Raw genomic sequence first — 13,169 nt, forward strand, 5'->3', positions numbered from 1 at the left:
TAGAATTTTTACCTATTTTAGGAAAACACAACAGTTTAACAACCTCAGTACGTTAATCCCTATAAATTAAGAGTTACAAATATATAACTATTAATAAAAGTATAAATAAGTTTTCCTTGTGAAAGATGTGAAAGATTATGTTAACGTATGAATAAAAACTCCATACATTAACTCGGCATTCAACCAAAAGAAAAGATGAACCAAAATTAAACAGGTGAATAAGTGAACATTTCATTTGAAAAAACTCTTTTAATTCTTAGTTCCTAAATTGTGAAGCTGGTAAATGCTTCTCATCAAACAAGCCAAAATCACAGGGTTTTATTTCTTACAGTGATAGAGATTCTGGAGGTTTCGATTTGTGTGGAGGCCTGTCTCTGGAAGATGCTCGGAGTCGACCTAGAGGTTAAGCTGCTGTCTTCTCCTTTCAGCAGAAGCACAAAGTTCCCTGCTGGGACTTCAGTAAGAGTCAGTAGGAAATTTCCACTTCCCATCGACTGCATGAAAAAAAAAAAAAAAAAGAATATATCAAACAATATAAAGGTATTTAGGAAACTTAAAAATTCTTTTTTTTTTCCAATTTTATTTTGAATTTTTCAGATAAATCAACATAAGATAAAGCATTATTTGTTTTTGAAAACAATTACATGCTCATCAATGCCCCCCCCACCCAAACCCACCCGCCCGCCCACCCACAGGCCATAAAGACACACAGTTACAGTAACCCACACAGTCACACAAAATTAAGAAACAGAGGGTAGAAAATATATGAAGTAATACTAATGAAAGGCAAACAAACAAATAAACAAAAAAACCACAAGACGAAAACAAAAAAAGATAATAAAAATATGTGTTATTTATTCATCCTCAGGATTGAAGGGAACATTCAGAGAGTCAATATATCGTAAGAAGGAATCCCATGTGCCGTGGAAAGCTTTAACTGATCCGCTCAATGAACACCTCAACTTCTCGACTTTAAGATTGAGTAACACCTCTTTTATCCAGCGAATATGTGAAGGGGGCTGGGGAAGCTTCCAATTAAGCAAAATTAGTCTGCGGGCCAGGAGGGTTATAAATGCCAAGACTCACTGGAGTGCCTTTGGCAGGTCCAGAACTGGGGGATACCAAAAATTGCGGACAGAGGGTTTGGGACAATCACACGGTCATATGCACTACTGAGTGTTTTAAAGATAAATGTCCAAAATGGTCCCAGTTTTGGGCACATGGTTTGCAGGGGATAAGTCACAACTGTTGCAAGAATTACGTAAAGAAGGATACATTTTAGACAGTCTGGCATTAGTGTAGTGAACCCTGAAGAAAACCTTACACTGGAAAAGTCTGTGACGGGCACAAATCGGGGACGCGTGAACAAGAGTCAAAGCCGAGTTCCATTCTTGTTCAGTTAGTTTGACACCAAGACTTTCCTCCCATGTGTTTTTGATGGCACTAAGGGATGACGAAGATGCTGACCAAATAGCCTTATATAAAACTGAAATACATCCTTTAGCATTGGGGTCTGTATTACTGTAAGAAGAGAGTCCAGTAAGGTTTCAGGAGGGCGATTTGGAAAATGAGGGAATTGTTTTCTCACAAAGTTCCTAACCTGAAAAAAGAAAGGGGAGATGATGTTTTGGAAGATCAAATGTTGTTGAGAGTTGCTCAAACGAACAGAAAACATAGTTTATATACAGATCGTTGACGGACTTTATCCCTTTGTTATACTGGACTCTAAACACTGGATCAGTTCTTGATGGATCAAAAGCACAATTTCTATATATAGAGGTCAAGGTGGAAGGAGCTGAAAGTCCAGTTTGTTTCCTATACTGGTTCCAAATCTTTAAGGAGGATAGTACCACAGGACAACCCTTCAAGCGTGAAAGTAAGATTGGGAGTTGTGAACACAGAGCGGACCATAATGAAAATGGAGATAAGTTATTTTCCAAATGAACCCAGCATGGCAGTGAGTCCGGTTCCTCACACATCCAAAACAAAAACTTCTGTATATTAGCTGCCCAGTAATAATACCTAAAAGCTGGCAGGGCAAAACCACCTTTATCTTTGGGGGATTGAATTACCGTTTTTTGAATCCTGGCCAATTTACCCGCCCACAGGAATGCTGAAATCTGTTTGTCAAGTTTTTCAAAGAAGGATTTATTAAGTAGGACAGTAAGATGCTGAAACAGGGAGAAAAACCTTGGCAGAATCACCATCTTGATCAAGTTTATCCTGCTTACGAGTGAGAGGGGTAAAACTGACCAGCGGTCAAAGTGGCCTTCCATCTTGTTAATCAGTGGAACAAAATTGTTATGATATAGATCTGAAAGGGAGAGAGAAATGTGGATGCCCAAATATTGAAAACCAGCAATTGACCACTTAAATGGTGATATAGAGGGGGGGATTTCTTTGGCAGAGTCATTGATGGGCAGTAATTCACTCTTCTGAAAATTAAGTTTATAGCCGGGCACACTGCCATATTCATTTAAAATCTTAAAAATTGTGGGAAAAGAAGAAACTGGGTCCGAGACGTAAAGAAGGAGGTCGTCCGCATATAAAGAAACTTTGTGAACTGTATCTGCACGCGTGATGCCTTTATAATTGGGCTCTGAGCACAGCTAGAGAGCTAAGGGTTCGATCACTAGCAAAGGAGCCAGAGGGCAACTTGCCTAGTTCCGCGCTGTAGAGAGAAAGAAGGTGAAAACATGTAATTTGTCCTAACAGAAGCTCTTGGAGAGGAGTAAAGAAGCTTGACACAGTCCAGGAATGCCCCGCCCAACCCACATTTAGATAATACACTGTATAAGAAGCCCCATTCAATTCTGTCAAAGGCCTTCTCTGCGTCGAGTGATACTACAACTTCCGGTAATGAGGAACTTTTAGAGGTAATGATGTTAAGAAGGTGCCTGGTGTTAGAGGATGACTGTCGCCCAGGCATGAAGCCAGTCTGATCCAAGCCGATGATACTAGGCAGAATACACTGTAAACGAGAAGCGAGAGCCTTCGAGGGAATTTTAAAGTCAACATTCAAAAGTGAAATTGGCCTGTAACTACCACAAAGGAGAGGATCTTTATCTTTCTTTAGAAGCAGTGAAATATTGGCCTCCGATAGAGTCTCTGGGATTCAACCGAGGGCGAAGGCCTCATTATACATGTCTCTTAGAAGGGGAGCAAGTGCAGATGAGAAGACCTTATAATATTCAACTGTAAAACCATCAGGTCCTGGGGACTTGCCACTTTGAAGGGCACAAATAACCTCTTGAACTTCTTCTAGGGTCATGGGGGCACCTAAAGCTTCTGCTTTGGCATTATCTATTCGGGGGGAAACAATTTTGTCCAATACAGCATTGGGAGGAGGGGGGCATCTGAGGTATAAAGCGTAGCAAAAAATTCTGCAAAGGTGCAATTTATCCCACTTGGATCTGTTATAGTTTCCCCAGAGGTAGAATTTATCTCTGGAATAAGTTTTGCAGAAGCTTCAGCCCTGGCCTGATATGAAAGAAGCTTTCTTGCTTTATCCCCTGATTCATAAAAACATTGCCTGGATTTCGCAAGCAGAGTTCTAACTTTTGTGGTAGAAACCAAATCAAAGTCCATTTGTAGGGTAACACGTCGTTTATAGAGAAACGGATCGGGATTAGCTGCATATTGTTCGTCAACTTCTTTAATGTCCCGAAGAAGACCAGAAAAGATAGAAATTTCCTCTTTTCTCCTGCCAGAAACAAATGAGATGAGCTGACCTCTGATATAAGCTTTAGATGCTTCCCAAAGAATGCCCCTACTTATATCTGGTGATTCATTAATATCTATGAACAACAAGATCTGAGACTTTATGAATTTTTTATAATCCTCCTCTGACAAAAGTATTGAATTAAACCTCCAAATTTTTAGTGGAGCAGGTTGAGCAAGAAAAGAAAGATCAATTGATACTGGTGCATGATCAGATACTGCAATACTATGATAATCTACATAAACAAGCTTTGAGAGCAATCTACGATCTAAAAGAAAGAAGTCAGTGTGGGAAACTTAAAAATTCTAACACACTGTAGTATTCAAAGTGTGAAATACTTTTTTTCATGTCATTTATTCTTTTCCATGGGAATGCATGAAAAAAAATCAACAAATGGAAAAAAATTGCATATTTTTTTGCAAAAAATATTATTCTTTCTTTCTTTCTTCTTCTTTTTCTTCTTCTTCTTCTTCTTCTTCTTCTTCTTCTTCTTCTTCTTCTGTTCCTTAAACTGGAATTTGACCCCCTAAACATGCTTGAAAACTCACCAAATTTTGCAAAAAATTCAGTTCTGGCGAATTTTTTTTTTTTTTTTTTAATATGTTTTTCAATATTGGGATTTAAAAATTGGCTCTATAGCGCCACGTGCAAAAATCAAAATGCATTGGCAGGGGGTCCGCAATAAACTTTGTCGTACAGCCACAAAATTCGGTATACACATGCGCCTTGTTGGGATAAACAAAAAATATTATTTTGACCCCGCCCTCAGAAAAGCAGAAAAGCAGCTATCTGGGATTGCATTTTCAAAAATACTGAGTCACTGTTTTCCAGGACGTCATACAAAATGTTTGTTTTGATCGTGCACTTCTCCAAATGAGCTGAAATTTGGCGGACACCATCTACACAAGTAGACAATTAAAAGTTATCCAAATCATAAATCTTTAGTTCACGGTTTCTGCGTGGCAACGCCGCAAAAGTGATGTCAAATTTTGCCCTTTTTTGTGCATGATAAATGGCTGCCATTCGTACATAATGACTCCAATCCAAACCAAATCTTAGAAGCTTTTTGACCTTTCCTACCTGGACACATAGACAGTGAAATTTTGACAATTGGCGTTACAGCCCCCCCTACAGAATAAAAAGAAAATCTGTATGGAGAGTAAAATTATTAGTTTGTCAGAAATGAATGAAATTTGGGTGACTATTCCTTCATGTGGTCCCAATCAAAAAGGAAATTGTAACCATGTTGTAATTTTAACGGTGTTGCTGGGGCAATGGCTGAAGTTCCCCATGTTGTTCTAATGGGCCTGAGTGAAAAATCTCGCATTACATTAAATTTACCTGTTACCATAGAAATGTGCCAAAGTTGACATATGAATTCTGACACACATGCAGGTCAAAACAATTAATGAAAGAATAAAACGGGGCAGGTCAGGTAAGCAGCCGGCGAGGGCCTTTTGACGCTGCTTGCGGCTTTAATTATTGTTGCTCCTTTACATAAATGTTAAATATTTTTTCCTAAAACTTACATTTAAACTGAAATATGTTTGAACATTGTTTCACATCTTTTTCCAAGGAATTCCATTTTTCCACACTCGCGACAGATACACACATTCCTATCAGAGTCGTTCTTGCAGAATTATGTTTAAAATCAAGATTTCTTCTGTTTGTTTCACTATTCAACGTAAAAAGTGTTTGCAAAAAACAAGGTAGCAGGCATCTTTTTGCTTTATACATGGCTATTAATGTTTGTAAAACAATTAAATCCTTCAGTTTTAATAGTCCTGACTTCAGAAATAGCTTTGTTGTATGCTCTTTTGAAGCAGCTTTATTAATTATTCTGAGAGCCCTCTTTTGTAAAATAACTAAGGGTAATAGATGAGTAGGATATGAATTTCCCCAAATCCCCAAACAATATATCAAATACAGTAAAATTAAAGAACAGTATAATATTCTCAATGCATTATAATTTAACAAATGCTTAACATTACTCATCACACCTATATTTCTAGATATTTTCTTCTTTACGTGTCCAATATGTGACTTCCATTTCAACTTTTCATCGATGAATACTCCTAAAAACTTTAATTCAGACACTCTTTCTAAACAATTTCCATTTAAATTCAAGTTTACAATTTCTGGACTTTTTTTATTTGAAAACATCATAAACTTTGTTTTACTTAAATTTAATGATAATTTATTTTTATTAAACCATTTCTGAAGCAGGGCCATTTCTTTCTCAATCATTTTAATTAATGTTTTTAAATTATTTCCAGACACAAAAAAATTTGTGTCATCTGCAAAAAGGACAAAGCGCAACACTTTTGAAAATTCACAGAGGTCATTAATATATTAAAAAAAAAGTTTGGGCCAACAAATACTCTGTCCAACAAAACTGAAACCAGCAGTTTCCTGCAGTAACAAAGCAAAACATATTTTTGTACATGCTTAAAATGGTAAACAGTCTATTATGCAAAGTGTCATCCAAACATTCCAGAAAATGTAACATGCCTCCAATGATCCATTGACCACAATCAGTCCTGAGCTGTCGAACAGAGTGATCTCCGTCACATTTCCGGTGTCACTCCCTGTCACAGTGATCAGGATGCTGGCATTACCACCTGGAAGATGTTAACAAGAAAGTTCTACTTCGTGTAGTGCTTAGCCCACCTATGGGCTTCGTTATTGGTACTCCCCTCTGGCGCTAACCAGTCACTGAGACAAATCCGAAATCAACACGCCAATCCTTTTCGCGCGCTGGCACACTGCCACACCGCCACACCGCCACACCCCTCTCCAAGTGGAAATAATCAGCGTGCGCCAGAACCTCTCCCTTCTTCTTTCTCAGCCCTGAGATTGATCTGAAGCTCCGTCAAGACAAAGACAAGGACGAAGATAGAAGACCAAAAGAATGGACAAGCCGGCCCGTGAAGAGTCGCCATCTGGCGTCAGGTTTTTCCCTGGCTGTGGCACACCACTCCATGAACAAGACCACCACGAGCGCTGCTTCACCTGCCTGGGCTGGCAGCATCAGCACCAGCGGGCTTCCTGCCCTGCCTGCCTCACCCTCCTGCTTGAGGAGTCCGAGCGGCGAGCGGCATTTATGGGCGCCATTTCACCAGCTTCTGCTCCAAGCGACATTGGCGAGGACTTCGCTGCCGTTCCCGCCTCCCTCACCGGCTGGGCCGAGTCAGGCAGGGATCTTCTCAGCTGCCCGAGCTCCTCCGGCTTGGAGAAGTCTGCACGGCACGATAATTCCCTCTCTACGTTCTCAAAGACCAGCCGCATGAGTGCCCCCCGCGAGCCTGTGGAACACCTCGCGGGGCTCTTCACCACCACTGTGGGCCGCACCGGCTTGACGCTCCTGCCACAACCTCTGGAGCAGCACGACTTCGCACTCAGGCTAGCAACCCAGTTGCGGGCTTGGTCCCGGCCTGCGGTGCTATGTCCCGCCGTGCCATCATTCTAGGCCAACGTGCAACGTGACTGGTGAGCGCTGCTCACCGCCAAGGGCGCGGTGAAGGGCTACCGTGAGTACTGCTGTGTGGACGGCTGGCCGCCTGTCTTCGGAGTCCCAGTGAATGCCCGCAAGAGCGTATTGCAGCGGCGGGCCGGGCCCACTCACCCTCACGCCGATTGGCCCTGTTGCGATGCACAAGAGGGGTGCCTCCGGCGATCTGCTGTCGACTCATAAGTACCCCAGGATGCGTTCTCCACCTCCGCCTCCCCGAGAGAGCGCAGGGGAGTCCCTGAGCGCCGGGGTTATGCTGGCTCGCGTCCCCGCTGTCGAGCACTTGGGTACCGGCATCACCCGCTGGTGAAGCGGTTTGTGCATGGGGCATGTTGGCCTGGGCTGCCCCCCAGACATGTGGTTTCCCTGTGGGACCTCCACACTGTGTTGGATGGTCTGAGGAAGCCCCCCTTCGAGCCTTTGGAGCATGCGGAGGACCGCTTTCTCTCCTTTAAGGCTGCCCTTCTGTTGGCGCTGGCATCCGCCAAGAGGGTTGGGGATCTCTGCGCCCTGTTGGTCCATCCCTCCTGCATGGTGTTCAGTCAGGATGGGAGACTGGTGCATCTTTGGCCTAATCCGTCCTTTCATCCCAAGGTGAGCACTTCGGACTTCCGGTTCCGGATCAGGGCACTTGGCTCCCTGCCTGGCTCGTCAGGGAACGACCCTCGGGTGCGGTTGCTGTGTCCGGTCAGGGCTCTATGTTGCTACGTTGAGCGCACAGCTGGCTTTCGCACTATGGACCAGCTGTTTGTGAGGTTCGGGATCAGGGGGCGTGCTTTGCAGCTGCCTATGAGGCGCGGAATCGCCTGGAACCAGCGGTGATTAGCGCTCATTCCACGTGGGGCATGGCCGTTCCACGACCCTGTGCAGAGGTGTCACGGTGGGTGACATCTGCCAGGCCACCTCTTGGGCCTCTGCGTCAACCTTTGTGCGCTCCTATCTGATGGATATGTGCACAGACTCTGTGGCCATGTCAGTTTTCAGCGAGAACAGAAGTTCTGTCACCTAACTGTTTTGGCTCCAGACCGGCTACTGCTTCCCTGGGGGGGTCCAGACCGTATGTGACTCTACTGCCCACCGTGGTGACTGCGTGTCTCGGGTGTCGTTGTGTGCCGTTGTTACGGTGCTCGGACATGTCTGCGGTCGGCGCCTTGGTGCGAGGCTGCATGCCGCCAGTGTCTTGGAGGTTTGGTGTGGCTGTACGTAAGGCCTGTCTGCTTCTTTTCCGCGCCAATTCTGTCAGCATGCCAGCTGGGAGTACATTCATCTCCCTACGGCCTCCGCCTTGTTGTGTACCAATAGCGAAGCCTGTAGGTGGGCTAAGCACTACATGAAGTAGAATTAGTAGTTACGAAACGCAACTCCAGTTCTACGAGTGTGAGCGTGCCCACCTGCCTGCAGGCCCAGCTGCCCTGCTTCCTTTTCTACTGGCTGTTCAGAAGAAGGAAGTGGAGCGGGTGCGTGCTGGCTATATCCTCTTGGTAGGGGTGTGGCAGTGTGCCAGTGCGCATAGGCGACTGGCGCATGGGTTTCGGATTTGTCTCAGAAGATTGGCTGGTGCCAGACGGGGAGGATCAATAGCGAAGCCCATAGGTGGGCACGCACACACTCGTAGAACTGGAGTTACGTTTAGTAACTACTATATCTTCAGGGACAATAGACATAACATTTTCATATTTAATGACATTTCATCATCAATTTATGAGTGCAAGATGCACAGAATTCTGTATATGATAAGAATGCAGCTGAGTGTATTTTTTTTTCATTGTATTGTGAGATAAATCCAGCTGTTGCTGAAGTATAACCATATATGAAGTCACTGTCTTTCCATCAAGTAAGGACATGTGGGGGCTTTAATGTCACTGAAATCAAAATTGACAATGTAACTGTGTGCAGACATAACTGAAATATTCAATAGAAAAAGAAGGCATAACCTAGTAAAACAGGTTAGACCTCTCAAACACTGCAATCACTCGGTTGTCTGATGTATGTAATTTCATTGTGGTAAATAAAGGGGCAGCTTATATAATTCACTCTGCTTTTTTCATTCATAGAGTTGGAAACTTCAGCTTTGTTTTGTTCATATTGTATTTTTTTTGTATTGTATTGTTTAATTTTTTTTTCTTTTTTCAATGACATGAAAGGAATTGTGGTGCAATATGAGGTGAGATGCAGTAGTCTGATTTAGATTAAGAAGTCTACATTCTTAAAGAATAAGGATCAGCTGTGTGTACAAAAATAAGTATACAAAGAATGAAACGAAAGAAGTAAGAGAGCGAGAAATGTCGTAAGTGAGGAAAGAGAATCACATATGTGTGGACATGTAATGAGTGGGTGTGTGAGTGGACATGATACACTTTCTAAATCAGGGTGTGATCACACGTCTGAACATGCAGCTAACACACACACATGCACACACAGGTGTTGGTATGTGGTCCTGCATTGGAGTGCTCTTAATCGGTCTTTATTTCCAGTACATTTTACTTAAATAGAAAATACAAAATGTGTTACACATGAGTCCATGGATGCATGCAGACACATATACACACACATAAGTGAACCTTTTAACAATGTTACATTTGCTTTTTACTTTAAAAGCAGAGGAAATTTTATGTTTTTATTTCTCTTCCATCTACTTTTGTTGTTCATCGATAATCACTGTCGAACAATGTGTTAATATTAGTGTATAGCAAAGAATCGAATTTCTCCAGAACTGCTTAATCTCCTTTTTCAAGTGACCGCATTTGGCAAGTTCTGCATTTCTCCCTGGTTCTGCTAAGCCCTCCATTCTCAAAATGTGGTACGCGTACCACTGGTGGTACGTGAGCTCCCTCTAGTGGTACACGTGGGAATCACAGAAATGTATATATTCTTTTAAAAGTCAGAACTTTCAGAAACAAATATTACCATCAAAATACATAGTAATTTCAAATTAAAACACGTCAAATCCACTGCAATTCACATTCAGTTTTTCTCTTCTAATATAATGTGTTGGACTGCGACGTGGTCACATTCAGTCACGTAGTAGTCATCGACGATTAAACTAGCTTAGCTTCACCGTCATGAGTGTGCAGAGGTGAAACGAGAGGTCAGAAAACTCTACAAATATGGCTCCAAACAGGAGCTTTTAGGAAAAGAAATGCAAAACAGGAGGAGAATACAACTAACAGTGCTGCTGAAACTGAAGTTGATGACAGTGAAGCGAACACGAGGCTATCAGGTGGCGAATTAAAGCTAGGGTCGGCGATCTTGGAAAACTAGCATGTATTCGAATGTAGCATCTCCCCAAGGCTCCGCCCAGCTCTCACCCCATTGGAGGAGCTCCCGTTGGGAACGAATGCACTGGACGCGGAAGCGCCACGCGCACGGAGTTTGTGATCGCCTCCAATGTTATTAAGCTTTCTGACTGCCCGCAAACAACGCGCACAGGAGCGCAGCGCGCCCGCTCCGCTTCGTTCTATTTTTCACGCGAGCCGCGAGCGCCGAGAGCGCCTTGGCAACGCGCGCGCGCACTGAACGAGGGCCAGTGCACGGCATTGAAATGTACGCGCAGGGGGCTGGTAGAACGGCGAAGGGATTTCATTGGTTTCTTAAAAGCGGTTTGTGCCTTCCAATTGGTCGGAGTTTTTACTGCCCTTTGGCCACTACAGTGGTCAGATTTTTTCCGCACCTTTTTCCGTCCACATAATGTATTGACTTCTTCCAGGGGGCAAGGAGCATTTCACTCAGTATGACAGAAAGTGCTTTTGGACAACATCGTCTACCCTAACTTCAAGCAATATATTCTGTCTCAACAGCCTTGAGGAAACCATGTGTAAATGTATGTGAACGTCTAGTTTCAGTCTGCAAAATGTTTGCAGTTAAATAGAAAAGAAGTTGATGACACAAAGCAGAACAGCACAGTAGATGTAATATGTTAGAATACCACACATTGGAGAGAGAGTCAAGTCCCCTCTTGACAGCTCCACCTCTTACTTGAGCCATCCAAACTGGCCTTTAAATCATAATTTACCTTTTTTTTTGTTTACTTTCCAACTTTAGTAACAAACGAGATGCAAGATCAGTACAATCAGAGAGAGAATACACCTCAGGTCCCCCCGACTACCTGGCTCGCACTTCAAAGGCAGGGATAAAACTGTACCTTTCTCTCCCTGCTTATTGCCACACACCTACGTTTTATACCTCCACAGATACTAGAACACCGTCACTATTGTATGTAAGATACTGGTCTACTTAACCCTGGGAAGGTTTACACATTAGAAACCTTGGAACATTTGCATATTAGCAGCAATGCTTTAGCAAAAAGCTGTTGTTACACTTGCAGTTTTAAAACGGTAGTTCAATGTTATTTTAATGAAGTGTACGACTGTGTGTATACAAATAGCTGAAGCTGGCTAAAATGTCAGTACAACTAAAGTAATTCATGTTAATATTAAAAAAAAAAATAAGAGAAAAAGAAATTAAATGTTGCCTGAAACTAATGCTGGACTCATTGCTGCTCGCATGTGACATAAATGTGACCCCGCTTTGATCAAATCATATCACCTTTATGTCACATGCAGGAACAAGGCCATCTTTGGGAGGTTTTTAGACGTTGACTGATCTTTGTGCACAGTGGAGGAAATGATTCGATTCGAGGAGTAGAGCACGTGCATCAAGCTGACTTGAGTGTGTGCTTTTTCTTTTCTTTTCTTTTTTTTTTTGAAGGTGCATGGCATGTGCAGAAGTACTCATACTTTTGTCTCTTGCCCTTGCCAATTGTTGAAATCAAGTCCTGTTTTTTTTTTTTTTTTTAACAGACCAGAAAACAATTCCTTTGCAGTTGCCATTGTCTATGTTGGGCTTGTGTGACTTGTTGCCACCTAAAACCCTCAATGAGTGACAAAAACATTAGAAGAGCAACATTTTTGGATGGAAAATGCCCCCATTTCCTTCCAGTCAAATTATTCAAAGAAAGGGTTTTAATATGCTGCATGAAATGTTCTCACAAAATTAACATGGCGTGAAGTATATACGGATATACTGTAGGTGGACGATCAGTCTGGTATATCTAGTGATGCAATTGTATGAAACAAGTGAATGCTTATATTGGAAGTAATTTTATACACCAGAAAATGCTGATTTTGAGTGAAACGTGAGCATGCCCAGAGAATATACTGCAGGCCTATAAACTTTGAACTCAGTGCCTCTGCATGCAACAATTGTATTGTCACTAACATGTGTATAAACCAAAATCTCTGTATTTTGTAGAATAATTTTATAATATTCTCTACATCATGCTTATTATATTATGTTATTTACTATTGTTCATGTAATGCATGTCTCTGTTAGTTAGTTAGCTAGTGTACGCAGGTGTAGAAAAGACATGTATCCTTTTTCTGTTCGCCAGCCTGCCATGTTTCATTTTTACGGCAGCCTCTTGGCAGCTGGACAGTTTGTTTTTTCTAAAGTTAAGACGACAGGTCAATTGTCTCTCTGTCTCCCTCTGGTGCAAATGAGGCTCATTGGACAAGAAATGTGACACTATGGTCTGTTGCACAACACCTGGCATTTGGGAAGACTTGATGGAGACTTGATGGAGACTTGATGGAGACTTGATGGAGGCTGAGAGGGCCTCCCAAGGGGTCACGGACCTTGACCTTTGTAGGGAGGGGGGAACAATTGTGTCTTGACGAAGAGTCCATGGAGAGTTGACGAACTCCCAAGAAATAGTATAAATAGATGGAGCGGAGAGCGATCGGCGCGTCAGTTCTTTTGGTCAACCTGGCTGCCAGGAGGGTTTTTTGGGAATAAAGTCCTCCTTTTGCATTCTGACTCTGACTCTGCCTGATTTTTCTGAGGAGAACTACGATGGAAGACTTCAAGAACCAAGAGTGGATATACTTGAGGATTTTACGTTTTTTCTGGAATATATGTTTGTGGGGTTTTTTGCACCGT

This window comes from Salarias fasciatus, chromosome 6 (assembly GCF_902148845.1).
Source record: "Salarias fasciatus chromosome 6, fSalaFa1.1, whole genome shotgun sequence".
Taxonomy (NCBI): domain Eukaryota; kingdom Metazoa; phylum Chordata; class Actinopteri; order Blenniiformes; family Blenniidae; genus Salarias; species Salarias fasciatus.